Source organism: Passer domesticus, chromosome 6, assembly GCF_036417665.1.
Source record: "Passer domesticus isolate bPasDom1 chromosome 6, bPasDom1.hap1, whole genome shotgun sequence".
Lineage (NCBI taxonomy): Eukaryota > Metazoa > Chordata > Aves > Passeriformes > Passeridae > Passer > Passer domesticus.
Window position 1 is genome coordinate 20,139,014 of NC_087479.1, and position 15,956 is coordinate 20,154,969.

General features: G+C 38.1%; 3 long non-coding RNA genes across 6 annotated transcripts in view; 1 reads left to right on the top strand and 2 right to left on the bottom strand.

Moving 5' to 3' along the window:
- Positions 1-304, bottom strand: part of LOC135302778 (uncharacterized) — a 166,455-nt gene extending 166,151 nt beyond the window's left edge. For all 3 annotated transcript variants that reach the window (XR_010364340.1, XR_010364342.1, XR_010364341.1), the window contains exon 1: positions 1-304. This is a non-coding gene — a long non-coding RNA (uncharacterized LOC135302778).
- Positions 156-8,979, top strand: LOC135302777 (uncharacterized). Its single transcript, XR_010364339.1, has 4 exons — positions 156-621; positions 5,192-5,424; positions 5,801-6,014; positions 8,886-8,979. It is a non-coding gene; the product is annotated as an uncharacterized LOC135302777 (long non-coding RNA).
- The window catches only part of LOC135302780 (uncharacterized), a 19,569-nt gene continuing 12,537 nt past the window's right edge, over positions 8,925-15,956 (bottom strand). Inside the window, exon 3 of one of the 2 annotated variants that reach the window (XR_010364345.1) lies at positions 8,925-9,025. This is a non-coding gene — a long non-coding RNA (uncharacterized LOC135302780). Of the gene's footprint in view, positions 9,026-10,188; positions 11,147-15,956 lie in introns of those variants that run through there. The other variant, XR_010364346.1, reaches the window with a different exon arrangement.

The window sequence follows — 15,956 nt, forward strand, 5'->3', positions numbered from 1 at the left end:
TTTTTGGCAATAAAATAAACTAATCTTCCCCATGAGTTTTCCAGACCACAGAATGTCACCTTGGAATATGATTTCAGAAGCTCCGTCCCTACTGACAAAAGGCCCACAGAGTCTCTGTGGAGCTTGTTGTTCAGTTTACAGCCATGACACCCTGGTGACTCAGTTTTTGACCACCTTCCTTGTAAAGACATTTTCATTTGACAAGCAAAAACCTCCTGAATGACAAGCAGCACCATGGCTCTAGAAAGACACGGCTTAGTGGAAAACATGATGGTGCTGGGTTGGCATCTTGACTCAGTGACCTTAGAAGTCTTTTCCAAACTTAATGACTCTGTGATTCCATGATTCTACAATTCTATGATTCTATGACATGCCAACCTGACAGCCCAGACAGAGCTGGGGAAAAGCAAAAATTAAATGTCCCCATATCAAAGAACCTTCTGTATAAATGAGTGACACATTTGGTCAGTGTCAACTGCAAATATTATCCACTTGCATTATCTCAAAAGCTATGAAGAACCTACAGATGCCTCTTATGTCTGCTTTGGGACACACAGGTTTGCCTGCAGCCATTGCCTGCTTTCTCATGAACCAAGAATGATGAAAACATTTAGCAACCAGGTGAGTAATTGAGAAAACTTACTCTTGGAATAAGTAAGCTCCTTAAAAGAGTTGTTACTAGATTCATGAAATATTATACCTGTAGCAAGAACTGCATTATAAATCCCTTTAGCTCCAGACAGGTGATATTAATTTTTTTCACACAGTGACACATTAATGGAGAAAAACCACTTCCACATTCCACAGATCTGACACTGACAGCTGAACAGAAGTATACATGCAGCTGGGTCTCCTGTTCAGTAAATAAAAGGAAGATCAAAGCATGTTCACTAATTGAGAGAAGCTTGCCAAAGGATATATTGTATTTGATTTTTCTTCTGATCAGATGTGTGCACTATTCACTTAATAAAATAGGGAACTTTAAAGTAGAAATAAACTTCCCAAAAACTTAATCAATATCTGCCTAATGTTAATGTATATGAAGTTTTTTGGCAGTAGTATGTAGAAGAAAATACTTTTTGACTACATGCAAAAATGAACCACCACCCACCACAAAATTCATAAACATAAAATTCATAAGTTCTAATGCATAAATCCTGATTTTAAAATGGTTTTCATTCATATGGACATCCTATTTTTGCCCCAACCTTGTTCTCAATATTCTGTTTTAGAAAGGCTGTGAAATGCTTATAAATACAGGCTATTTCAGCCCAGACTCCAAAAGTTTCTCTGTTTTGTGGAACAATGGCTGCACATTTTTGATACTTCATAGAAAGAAGGGTTATCTTCTGAATGCATTTTGACAGCACAATCTGATCATTTAGTATGAAAAAAAGAAAAGTAATGGTGATTCTACTCACAACTATAAATAAAAAATATATTACAGATGTAGGAAACATACCTGTACTAAATGCACATATAGAAACACTTCCTATGCTACATATACACTCTGTACTACAGACAGTCTTTGACAGTCTAGGAAACTTCAAAACCTGTTTCAACAAATCCACACATGCCTCTGCAGCTACCACATTCTTAAAAAACCATTGCTGCAGTCTTGTGTTATTTTTAGACATTTACAGATATTACAGATATCCCCTGTAACAACAGGGAACATGTTAAGAAAATATGGAAAGGTTTACATAAACACTAAATAATTCTTAAAGCAAAAAAATACCATTATTTTTACCAATTTCCACCTTTTAGTTGCTATATTTGAGAATTTTAGTATGCAGCTGAAATTTCAGGTGTATTCTGAGTATATTTTGTTTAGCAGAAGATAAGATCTTCAGTCAGACTGATGCTTTCACACATACATTCCCATGCTTCATAAAAGCATCCCCAGCATTAGGAGGCTTTTAAAGACACAGACTAGAGTCTGGAAGTCACAACAAACTAAATTTTGCATATTTCAGCCATTAACAAGAGAGTCCTTCATTATCCAGAGATCAAATGGGTCTGCTGAAGCATATTCTTGAACAGACTTCACTTCCTAAAATGTATTTCATACAGCACAAGGCTTTCTGAGTTACAAGGTAGGTATTAAATTTGTTATGGATGTCTGTTTTCTGCCTGTTTTAGTTGAAAAGTATCGACTTTTCCTTTATCCACATCATCCTGTTCCAAATGTCAGACACCTCTGAAGCATAAAGAAGCAAGTTGTAGCTTTCTCAAATTCATTTAAATGTAGTCTTTAGAAAACACTATTCAACAACACAGTCAGGAGCTGCCCTGCCACAGTTCTCACTTTCTCTCTCCTTGCTAGAAAAGTCTCTCATTTCCCCTCTTGTGATTGAACACCAGATTTATTTTGAGCTGTGAACCATTTTAATGTCTTGGATTAAAACAGATAAGCAGCAAATACAGAAAAATTTAGTAACAATCTAATTCACACTCTTTACCCAGCTGTTTCACTTCCATTGATTGCTTCTTTTAAGAGAAAGCTTTCTACTCCTCAGACTTTTAATGAGCTTCTTGTACACTTTTAGGGACTTCCTATTTTGATTTCCATCCAAAGAATGTTTCCTTTCAAGATGCTACAAGTTTTTTCCTGAAATCATTGCTATTCAACCATGTGAGAGCAAAATGCATGTTGCTTTCTCTGTTGGAGGGGAAAGACTGGATGAGTTTCTTTAGAAGTTTGTTTCTCTTCACACAGCTGGACATGTCTTCCTTCAGTAAATTCAGGCCTTAAAACAGTCTGTTCTTATATCTCCATTTTACACCCAGCAGTAGCTCTTTTCAAAAGATAAACTGCTATCCAGCCTGATGAAAAACTCTGCTCTTAATATAAAAGCTTCTGTTACAAGAACATTTAAAGTCACCGGTAATTAGTTACAATGTCTTTGGAAACTTCAAAATTCTCTAGAAAGAGTTAAATGCTACCAGCATACATTACTTTTTGTGTAGCTGTTACTTGCATGTTTACCCAGGAGGTCTTAAAAAGTAAGTTATACTTTGTGTTTAAATTAACAAAACATTTTTTTCTATTCTTTGGGGGTTTTTTTTTGTTTTTTTTTCCTGGACTATGTTCTGGACTACCCACTGCCTATTCAGTTGCCTATGATGTCCATCTTTCCAGTTTCATAACTTTCACAAGCAAACCACAACAAATAATCTACAATAACTCATATTTATTTCATTATTGGAGAACAGCTGGCTAATCAAAACAAAAGATAAGCCCTCTAAAGTATTAGTAAAAGTATATTTATAAAGCAAGTCTTTATACAGAGTTGCGAATTATTGTAATAGTCTAGTCTGCTCTTGGACCTAACAATGTTCACTTGGCATTATTCTGTACATTTTTTCATACAATAACTTTTATCAAAGTTGGTGGTCCCTGTAAGTTTTTTAAAAAGGGATATTTCCATCGTATACTGATAAAACCGTCAGGCTGCAATTTACCTTTCTGGCTTAAGCCTCTAACCACGAATACTGCTAAGCTGAGGACTTTTCTGAAAATGTTTTTGTTTCCATTGCCTGGTAGTGTTCTTCCTAACAATTGGCACCCGCAGTGGCTCTCCAGCTTTTTTTAAGCTTGTTTCCCTTAAGAGCTGCACCATAATCCGAGACTGAATTGTTCAAAATGGCCAAAATTGATTTTTTCTGACTCAGAGTAAGCCCTTTGCTTTATATACACACCTTTCTCCCTGACATTTACCCATACTTTTTCAGTCCTGCTGACACACACAGCATGACATGTTGATTTTCTGGGATCTCATTTATGAGTTCTTTTAAATAATCACCCACTGGATGGTTCAAGTTATGATTCATGAACATTGCATCACCTGTCAAGGTATTGAAATGATCTTGCATTTCTATAAAAGAGTGATAAGTGATTGTAAGCAGGGTGAAATGGGCTATGAAAAGGTTTTTATAACCAGCATGTAACTGTCTTTGGCATGCTTCAAAGGCAGGCAAACCATTTCATCACATCTACAACTGTATAATGAACTCAGGTAATTACTCGGAGGGAGAACTGTAAAAGCATTTACTGGAGTCAATGGTAATCCTAAAAAAAAAAAAAAACAAAACAAAACAAAACAACTTATCAACTTATTCTTTGGCCACATTTACCATATGGGAAATTTTAGAACAATTTCATAGTCTGGCATTTTGTGGAGCTCACTGACTGAATTTTATGATTTCATTCATCTGCCATTCTGACCATGAAAATGAAAGGAGGTGCCACTTCTGTTAATATTATGTTAATGCTGTCAAATTTCAAAATAACAGAGGGAAGGAAAGGTGTCATCAAAGTTTTGGAATGTCCAATATAATAACCCCTGCTTTTGCTTAGAGAAAGGAATGGAATATTAAAAAAAACAAAACCTAAAACTAAAACATAAAAACAAAAACAAACAAACATAACAAACCAAAACCACAACAAAACAAACACCAAAACAAAACAACCCATTAAAACCAAACAAACAAACAAAAATAGATAATAGATGTCATAACCATTTTGAATTTGTAGCACAAAAGAATAGGATTACTCCTTTTTGCAGCTAGTGCATAGCCAGGCACTAAGGGTTCTGACAGTCAACTCTTTTTTAGACAAACATCCAACTTCCCACTCCAAGCCATGCTCTTCTTCTGTGCTCCCAGCTGGGTTCTACTGGCACATTCCCATGATTTGAGATAACTGACCTTCTTCTGTGTCTTGTAAGAAAGAAAAGCATTATCCCACATCTCTTTTAAGTTCTGACTCTGGTTTACAGTAAGAGCAGAAACAACGATGGAAAAATTAAAACTAAAATTCTATGAATATCCTGTTCATTTGTTCATCTAAAAAGTACTTGCTCTCAGTTCCTCACCCTGAAATTTGTAAAATATCTCGCCTCTTTTGTCTACAATACACAGTAGCCACTGAAAAGCTGGAGATGAATGCCAGCCTGCTATTCCTGCTTTGAGGAGGATGTACTGTGATGCTCTAAGAACATTAGGCCGTAAATAGCTGTGAAGATAGATGCCTGGGTCATGCACTGAAAAAGATTATGGTGTCCTCTTAACAACATAAATTTCCAGTCCCTTCTTTTTACAAAGTCTTTATATACTAAAAGGCCTATTCCTTGTGTAAGTCAAATGTTTCATTTCAACACATTCAAGGTATTGCACTTTTTCTCCCCAGTACATAGTTGTCAACCCTAGAGCACCTCAGATTCTTTCCAAGAACACTGATATAATCTCCACAGTACCTCAGACAGGGTAAAGAACTGCCAGTCCATGAAGATCTTCAAAATGTCCAAAGTGTGTTTTCTGTCTTCTGCAAACAATTGTCATGAAGAAAATTCCTTTCTACTGAAATGCATCATAGATTCCATTCCCGTGAGCTATCAGAGCTCAGAAAGCTTCCTTTCACAGGTATGACTGCTCGCTCCGTATGAAAAATGGCAGAATTTTAAATGTGATTATCAGACACTTAAATTCCTTGTATAACCTAAACAAACTACAACTAGAGATGTTTGAAGCAGTTCTTATTGCTTTTTTAAACAAATGGCACTGAACTCTGCACATGCAGTTACAGCTCTGCAGTTTTTTGTGTCTAGCATGACTTTTGAGATTACTTTACTCCAAACTTTTTCACATCTCGGCCTTGATAACTAAGGTTATCATTAATCTAACTGAAATTTGGGGTATAAAAAGATTCCCTTTTTACAGAATCACTGTAGCTTTTGATCTGAGAATATTTTCTAAATGCAGCTGTAGTTCTAATTGCTATCTTTTTTTTTCTGTCTAGCTACTCCAGTGACTCCTGCAGCTGTTGTGCTGCTGCTGTTATTTCTGCATTCATTGCAACCCCAATAGAAAGAGACAGGACAGAACAGAAAACACATGTCACTGAAAGTATTATTTGGATCTACTATATATCCCTGCTTTTTTGTGGATGAACATGTTAGAGGGGACGAGATTTACATCTATGAAACCTCAACTACAAACAAAGGCAATTTCAGGTTGAGTTGACTTCCTCTATTCTTTTAAAGATACTTACTGATTCAGTTGAAGAAATCCATGACAGAAAAATTCCCTTTCATTTATTTTCAATGAGAAGGTCAGTCAAAATTTCAAAAACTATCATTGTAGAAATTAAGTTTGCAATTACTCATTTTGTCTAGTCTTCAGAAGGCAGTTGGGTCAGTATATGCCTCACACAGATAAAGTCATAGAATATAGAATCACAGAATATGCTGAGTTGGAAGGGACCCATCAGGATCATCACCTGTGCAGGTCACCCCAAGAGTCACACCATGTGCTGAGAGCGTTATCCAAATGCTTCTGGAACTCAGACAGGCTTGGTACTTTGACCACTTCCCAGCCTGCTGTAGTGCCCAACCACCCCATTCCACTTTTTCCTGATATCAAATCTAAACTTCCCCTGACTCATGCCATTTCTTTAAGTCCTTTCACTGGTCACAACCTTGAAGAGACTGGTATCTGCCTCTCCACTTTGCCTCGTGAGGGTGTTGAAGACTGCAGTGAGGTCTCTCCTCAGTCTTCCCTTCTCCAGTCTGAGCAAACCAAGTTACCTCAGCCATTCCTCATAAGGCTTTCTTTCCAGACCCTTCAACATCCTCACATGCTCTTTGGATGCTAATAGCTTTATATCTCTGTTATATTGTGGCACCCAAAACTGCCCCCAGCACTCGAGGTGAGGCTGCCCCAGTGGAGAGCAAAGTAGGACAATCCCCTCTCTTGCCTGGCTGGCCGTGCTGTGCCTGATTCCCCCAGGACAGGGCTGGCCCTCCTGGCTGCTCAGGCATTCCTGACTCGTGTTTGATTTGCCATTGACCTGGACCTGCAGGTCCCTTTCTGAGGGCTGCTCTCTGGCCTCTCATTCCGCAGTCTATGCACACAACCAGGGTTGCCCCATCCCAGGTGAAGAATCCAGCACTTTCCCTTGCTGAACTCCATATGGTAGGTGATTGGTCTCTCTAATTTGCCAAGTCCTTCTGAAGAGATCCCACATCTTATCCCGGTTCTTCCCTTCTTCACCAGCACCCATCGTAGGGCGACTCTTCACTTTCAGCCTCACCAAGCTCTAATGTAATGAGGAGACAGATCTGCTCTGGGGAGAAGACCTCTCTCCTATTTCATGCTCTTCAGCAGACTGTCTGCCATTATTAGCAACTAGGAAGACACTGTTTATCAAAGGGATTTTCAGATCATTCCCTCATCAGCTTCCCCCAGGACATGTTATGCTAATATGTTATCTTCAGAGCCTTCCTACTGTGTTGGGGTTTTGTCCAACAAATTCCTCTAAGCTTTCCTCACCCTTGCAGACAAGCTCCAAATCTTGAGTTTGGGGGTTTTTTTCCTAGAAAAGTTGCCTCCTGAGGCCTTCACCAAAGGTGAATTATGTCAGTTTGAAGCTTCTAGACTTGCTGGTGTTTAGCACATCTAGTTATTTACCTGCCTGAAGTTAGTAATTCACAGAGAATTGTCTTCCTTGTTTACTCTCCTTTGCCCATCCTTGGCGTATCTTTTGCACAAAGCACAAACTGCATAGTCTGCCTTGCAGAGACTTTACTATTACGAATAATGTTGAAAGATCCTGATAATTTCTTCTTTTTTCTTCAAATTCTTATCAGGGCATGTCTCAACAAATAGTAGATCAAATATCATGCTGTATATAAACTTTTATTTAGCAGTAGCTGCTAAGCTGGGAGTCCTGGGAATCTTATCCTCAGCCTGAAAATAAATGCTTAGAAAATGAAAAACTTAGCACACACATGCAAAAACAAAAAAACAAAAACAAAACCAAAAAAATCTACTTCTTAACAAGTTCTGAAGTACCTTAAAAACTGAAAGCCTGAAATCAAGTACACCTAAAATGTGGTTACCTCAGCTCTTGTCTATATTTGTCCAGAAAATTTCAAATATTTCCCTCTCTGAGGTCTCATTTTATTTCTTTACAGCTTTTCAGCACCTTGAGAGGAGTCTGGTTTTGAAAGAACTATTATTATTACACTTTTATTACATATCTTAAATAGATTTCGATTTGCAAGCAGTAAGATGTACAATATGGTTAGAGGGGTTTTTTTAATATGTATTGATTAAAACATTTAGAGCTAGCAGAGAGGAATTTAGAGAAAACAAACACAAAGAATGTAGTACCAGCACACAGGCTACAGACATTCAACCTCCATCACAGATTCTCCTGCAGGATTTTAGAAATTTTTCTTGCTACACTGCTCTTAGTCACAGATGGTCTCTGGAATTCCAGGAAAAAAAAATGTGTATTTTGGTTAATGAGCAAATAAATGTTAGTATGGAGAGTATGACAAATACTATTTATAGCACTAACAGATCAAAGGGGCAGATTTTTCTGAAGGAAAGTATTACAGAGTATAAATTGTAACACTGCTGAAGGCAATCTTGCCTTGTCTCAAAATTTCTTAAGGATTTCAATAATCCACTGTTAGAGAGAAAAGGCTTGATGCAAGAAAGAAGCACTGATTAGTGAAGGTAGGTATATAAATTTTTTTGTGTCTGAACACATATGAATATAACTGTATAAGTAGTTATAATCAGCACTCAAGCTTTGCAGAAACCCATTTGCAGATAGAAGAGAATAAATAAATTTAAAGGTTGAGTTTTCCTATTCTGCAGCAGGAAGGTTGCTTTAAACCAAGGTGCAGTGCAGTGTAAAATGTGAAAAGTCCCAGAAACATACAGTGAATGGATGGTAATGACCACCATCCCCCATCACCTCTGCAAGCACATTATACTGTGAAACTCATGGCTTTTTTTCCTTCTTTCTACTAGAAAATGCATTTCTATGTTACTCTGAAATGCAGAATAATAATTTACACTTTTTCTTCCAGACAGGGATGTGGTGATCTTTAAAAGAGAGCAGAGACTCACAAAATCACAAGATGGCAGATTCACTGGTAGAAGAGAAAGTCTTCAGCTATAGTACACTCTCAACTTATTTGTGGCAGAAGTAGCAATAGGTGACCATTTCCTGAAAATTAATATTAGGTAGAAGTTGGTTGGAAGGGACTCCATGATTTCTTCAGTCCAGGCTTCTGATCAAAGCAAGGTTAAGACTGAAATTAGACCAGGTTGCTTAGTTGGTGTCTAAAAACAACGTGCTTGCTTCCATTTTCAGCTGTGGCAAGGCTTCAGTTTGGGATGGCTTCTAAAAACTTGAACTAACACTGACATTGTGAGGCAAATCAAATCCATGCAGATTCACACTGGGTACAGTTTAAATGCTACTTGGCTATCTAGTATGTCACTTCTTAAATTTAATTTTATGTACCTAACGCATACACAGACAGAAACCAATTACAACCTGACAAATATATGTTTTTAGCTTATTTTATCTCTAGAAGTTAAGTTTCATTACAACTAATATATTTGTTTCTTTAGCACCTCTAGGTTTTCCTTCAATTAAATGATTTTTTGATAAGCCATTTATAATCTCTGTTACAAAGTATTCATCCTTCATACTGTGTTAAGAGTTCACAAGTCAACTCAACCTTAATTAAAAATCATAGTGTAAGAATTCATATTCTTCTATGACTTTTAAGGAAGCATGATTTCAGGGGTTTTTTTAAACTAAACAAACTACTTGGCACAAAGAGTCATATCCCAGTGCTCTGGGATAAAATAACACTAAGAGCAATTTCCAGATTTAGTTCAGCATCGGAAAACCAAAGGTTTTGTTCCAGGTTTTCTTGGTGAAGTTGAAGCTGTGCAATTAAAAATCTGTTGGCCCAGGGCATCCGTCCCACATGTATTAGGACAGCTAAATATGGTGTGCATGGCCAAGCTTTTCCAAAAATATTTCATACCTATAAAAAGCAAATATTCTACAGCTTTTGAAGTACTTGAAATTATTTTTCAAGTTTATTATTATTTATTCCCTGTTCCAGGTGCAATGAACCTTCTTTTATCAACCTTTAGCAAACATGGCATTGTTGGGGCCATTCAATCTCTAAAATAACTGCTATCACTACAAACATTATCTGCACTTCACAGGTAGGCCATGTGTAAAGACACGTTGCAATTTGTTTAACGAAGCAGCTAAACCAAGACTTGAAACCAGATGTCCAAAGTCAGAGCTGTTGTCTGACTTCTTTTCACACTGTCATAGTAGGTTTTATAGCTTCACTGCCACACTAAACCTCATATGTGCCATTGGCATCTGACATACCAACTATTTCATTTGGCCTGATAATCAAGATGTGCTCAGGGAACAATTTGGTCCATGCATTTGTCACTAGCATGTGCTTTTTGTCCATCTTTATGGCTCACTCCATCTAACTTCGCTGAGAAAAATTTCCCTATCTTTCCACTCCTTCCCCTGCTTTTGGATAGCAAAAAAAGCAGGTACTGCAGGTAATCTGAAAGCAGATGATGAATGCAGGGAAGAGCAACTTGTCTCGAAAAAATCTGTAGCTAATAAATCCACTAATGTTTTTCCCTTTCTTTGACCAATCAGTTTAAAAATCATTAGCTTGACCCATACCTTTTCTGAGAGCACTCTCAGCACAAATTAAAGAGCCATCCATCCTCAACAAAAAAGAGGGAGTCTGCTTAATACTTAAAGTCACAGTCTCCATAGTGACGAAACCACAGGATTGTCTTACTATACCATCAGCACAAGGGGTGTTCATAGGGCCCAAACACCATCATATTGTCCTATTTGCCCTGTCACTGTAAGTTTTAGTTTAAGCCTCACAGAAACTTCACAGAAGTGAAGGCAGAAGGCATTTAGCATAAACTGCAAATAGTCACAAAGTTCTCTGAAACCTTCAAGTCCAAACATTGCATTTCTTTCCAAGCCATGTGAGGGTTTCAGGCCTTAAGACAGCAGGTGGAATAAGTGGAACAGAGTTCCCATGACTTTGCAATCATTGCTGAGCCTTCTCCAGTATCTCTTCCACCAGATCATATTTAATTGAGACAAAGGTCTTCCTCTCATGTGGAATTAATGAAAGGTAATGCAGTTAGTTTTCCTGAGAGACATGTCACTTATTAGCAGAAAGCTTCAGTGAAACAGTGGTTTGCAAGCTCCTGTGAGGATACAATTCCCATCTTGCGCCTTTTAACTGTCAGTTAAAACACTATGGTGCTCCTGAAAAAAAACATGCAGTTGGATAGTTCAGCTGGGTGAGCTGTTCATTCAAACCCACATCAAGAGGAGAAAAATTCATCCCAAGGACTCACAAAGGTCACAGATCTCATGCTGACTGCCATCAGCCTCTCCATTTCATTCTCCTAACTAGTAACACTACTGCTGCAAAAGGGTGAATGAATCAGTCTGTGGTTCGTGTCTCCTGCCTTTCTTCATCCAGTAAAGAGGGGGGATAGCTGCAGGGATTCCTGCTTTCTGGGTGTACATGGACATGATCAAGTCATGAACTGCATGGAGAAATCAGCTCAGCATTGACTCCTCTTGGCTCCCGTTGGACTTGTTCCTGGGATACATAACAACCCAAGGGAAGAAAAGGGAAGAAGAGAAGAAAAGGGAAGAAAATTGACTTGGAATGAAAGATGGCATAAGAATCTCTCTTTCAGTGCCTTGGAAAGGCTGGGGAGAGAATGGCTCTCATCACATCCTGCTTGTCTTTACTCAGACATAGCTACCTCTCACTTCCCATGAAAAATACCCTGACAGCAGTACCTAAAGTATAACAAGCTTGTTGCAAAGCACAGCTAGCCCTGTACCCCTTGCTTCCAGTCAAAGATCCTAACTAATTCTTGCACCTGATTTCCTTTCCCACTGAGAGTGTTGTGAATCTGACATGCTGCCATACATATGAAACATCATTATGGAGTTCATCTCCCAACCTGCTTCTCTCTCTCCTCCCCCAGACACTTTTTCAACTGATCTGTTGTCAAGTGTCTTGTCTTATATTTGTCTTGCCTTATCTTAGGGCAAGTAACATGTCTCTCTCCACGCTTCTAAAATGTGTGTGATTTGATCCCACTCTATAAATGTTTTAGAATAACAATAGTACCAAAGGATGCTTGCACATCTCAGCTGTCAGGGAATCAAAGAAGAACATTTTCCACTCTAAATATTAACTGTTCGAGACTTCTATTTGTCTCATAATTGAAAACCATTATCGTAATTGGTTAGCAAAGCCACCAAAGGCACAGGCCTAAAATGGAAATGAATGAAACAGCTATGGAAATGACATCTTAATAAGAATAATGAAATTCAAACCCTTACTGCAAGTACAGTGTATAATCCATTACATGGAGATTAGATGAGATATAAATACCTGAAGGATATAAGATGACTGATCTGACATGTCATCTGGTTTTGCAACCACAAAATGTCAAACAACAGGTATCTGAACACTGCAAATTTCCTAATGACAGCTTTTTCATGGCTTTTTCATGGAGGGTGAGAAGGGAATTTAACAACCTGCACTGTCAGGCAAGGCCTTATTCCATTCTGGGTGCAGCATTTTAGCTGGGTTTTGGTCTCCTCCTTTTAACCCAGAAAGTCCTGCCAGGGCCTGAATAAATTTTTTATTAGTTTCCTGAATGTGAAACTCAGTGGATGAAGGTTCAATTCCCAGTCTACCCATAGTGTTGACCTCTTTATAATTCAGTTGCTTGCTCATGAGATGTAGCAATAAATCTGGCCTTTACCATTTACAGGTTGAGGAAACATTTGGTAATCTTCATGATATGCCAAAATACTGTATCAATTCTGGGTACTGTCATATTCAGACTGCTAGGAAACCTCAAAGGCATAGATAAAGGAAGCAATCAAGGCTGTATTGAAGAGCATGGGAGCTGGGGAAGGGTTGACTCCTGAAAGAGGTTCCTTCTCCCAAGATACTCAGCTGAAAAAGCCAGGGTTTTAGTAGACTTTTTAGAATCCCTAGAAATTCCCTGTTTCTCATTGATTTTTAAGTGAAAACAATGAGGATTGACAAGTTTTCTCAATCCCTTCCTATTGAGCTAGGGAGAAATCTTCATCCACATGTGAGTTATTCCAGTGGAAATTACCTATCCCGATGTTTGTATCATTCCTTTTTTCATCATGGTGGCCCAGAACCTTATAAACATGTATCAACCATGGAGGCAGCTCAAAACAAAGATAGGACAGGCATCTGAGAATTCTAAGGGTAGAAAAAATCAGATTGTTGATCTTCCTTTACAAAGCTCATTCACTAGAAAACAAGGAACAGAGCAGGAACCCCAGTGTTCAGACACTAGTCAGATATTCCCGATTTCACCCAAATCATTGAGAAACTCTAACAGTGGGTGGCCATAAGGGCATTCTGCAGCAAAGCATGTTTCAATTACAGATACTTAATGCTCATAATTGAAGGACACACCACAATCAGTGCAGTAAAGTTAAAGGGACAACTAGAAAGATGATTCTCCTGCTATGCATTTTCTCTAGACAGCTTTTAGCCTGAACTACTCATGCTGGTGGTTTCTGTAACACACCAACACTGCACTTTAAGTGCAGACAGTCATTGAGCATAGCTGGGGAAAAAAGTCTCAACCTTAGCACAGGTTCAAATACACATATGCTTTTTTTACAGAGGGCACATTTTCAGTTTAACCATGGTATATTCTGTCTCACCAGATTTTGGTAAATTTCTGTCTTGTCTGGGTTTTGGAACACACCAGTCAAAGGCTCTTGATTAGAAGGATCTATTTAATGAGCACAGGAAAAGACTGGAGGATAGTTTACTGAACTTGGATAGCCATGTACAAGCAATATCCTTCAGGTACATACAGATTGGGAGTACTTAGCTAAAAGTAATGTCATAATCTGCAATAATCATTAATGGTAAAACCTGAAATCCACAGTCTTACCTCCTTATTCAGTAATAACTAAACCCTTTGATCTCCAAGACTGTCTCCCCTACTCATAACAACCTTACTAGCAGATTTATAGCCATAAATTAATTACAGGAATTAATTAATTATTTGGAAGGCAAACTTGCACCTAGTTACACAAGTTGCTTTAAAGACACTTACAGAAAAGAAGATGACAATTTGCTTGAAAAGTTTCTAATTTTACTTCAAGCCCTGGCTGTTGTGCAAAATCCTTCCACAATGACTGGAGAAGTGCTTAGTATTATAGGAAGGAACAGTCTAGTAAAGTGTGGTCTGCTTTTATGCTGTTCATTTCAGGCTGTCCCTGCTTAAGCCATGTGCACTTTATACAGATTTCATTAATGTCAGAGCCATTACATTTGTTCAGCAGCTAATGGGAAATATTAAGTGTACTGGAATAAATGAGGCTAAGTAGAAGAGGCCTTAATATTTGACTTTCAGTAAGCTCTCTTGTCAAGCTGTCACTTTTTGCATGTTATTGTCTATACATATTCTAGAGAACAAGCTGCAGGAAGGCTGGAATAGGAAGATACCAGGACACCACTCCAGGGTAGCTACAGGTAAGCCCTAGCTAGCTGTGTCAGCAGTTGCAAGTGGTCATTTTTAATCTCTCAGTGTGATAAATGTAACTCTTAAATATTTGAAGGCAACTAGCCTGAAAATTGCCACAGCTTGGAAGCCCTTTTTGTGTTCAAGAGATTAAGGAGAGATTGGAAAATCTGGGGTTCTATCCTTGGCTCTATCAATAGGTTATGCTGTGTGGTCCCTTAATGGATTTTTTTTCCCCACAATTACCCACATCACCACATCCTTTCTTCTGTCTTCTCTAGTTAGATCATGGCTACACAAGTCAGATGCTACACCCTCTGCATACTTGAAAGCTTCCTGGTGTAGTGGGGATCCTTTCTGGATAGACAGTCAATTATCAGAAGGCATTAAATAAGAATATTTCTGATTCTCTGAGTTTTTTTAGGCATAATCTGATTGAGCACCATGAGCCAGGTGCAGTCTCAGTAGAGTTACTTGCCAGTTCCATTCCTAGCTGCTTCAAAATTTGCTTTGCTGCTATATTACCTTCTTACCTAATTAGGATAATCTCAAGGAAGTGAGGCATTGGGAGGAAAAAATACTTCAGAAAATATAATTGCCTTCAGGAGAAAAAGATTCCCTTGTGAATTCAACTTTGTCTGCCTGGTTTAAATATCATAGCATTTCACTCTTATCCCACTCACCCTGGCTCCCAGGTTTCAAGTTCTGCAAACAATTTGAATGAGCAGCACATGCTGACACACAACAATGTTGGGTCAGGTTTTTTTTTATTTTTGAGTCATTCACATTAATGTTTTTCTATCATTGCTCTGTATGATACTTCTAAGGTATCAGATTAAAACAATGGGCTGGCCCACTGAACACACCCCAGCTACCTGACAGAAAAGACCAAAGAAGCTGGCATTTCAGTCTTTTGTCTCTGAGCTTAACATATAATGAAAATAATTAAAACTCAACTGTTTTGGTTTTTTGGGGGGCTTTTTTGTCATCCAGCACTCTTAGTGTAGATAACCAGACCAGTGATATAGCTGCTTGGAGTACTTACAGACTTATCCCTGTATTTCTACAATTAAGCAAATATAGTTCATAACCAGACACTGTCTGGGTCATTGAGGTCCATTTTGCCTGTAGATTGTTGTCTGCATCAATTCAATGTTACCATAAGCCTGGTACCAGCCTCTCAGTCCCCTGAGACAAGCATTTCTGCAAAACTTTACATGCTGGCCTGTGCCACTTTTCAATAATGTGTCCATAACAGAGGGAATTGATACTGCTTTTAAATGTTTTGACAACATATTAACAGATGTTGTGTAAGATCTTTCTCCAAGGAGCCCCAACCACAAAATTTTTCTTCAGTGTCAGCTGTTTAGTACTAGTGTTACCCACCCTATTGTTCATTTTCTTTGGCTCAACCATAACAGACTTTTCAATTCCTACTCCAGTTCTATTTAATATTATCTAAACATGGGGAGAAAGTCAGAAAATTATACAGACATATATACAAAAATTCTCACCATTAGCTT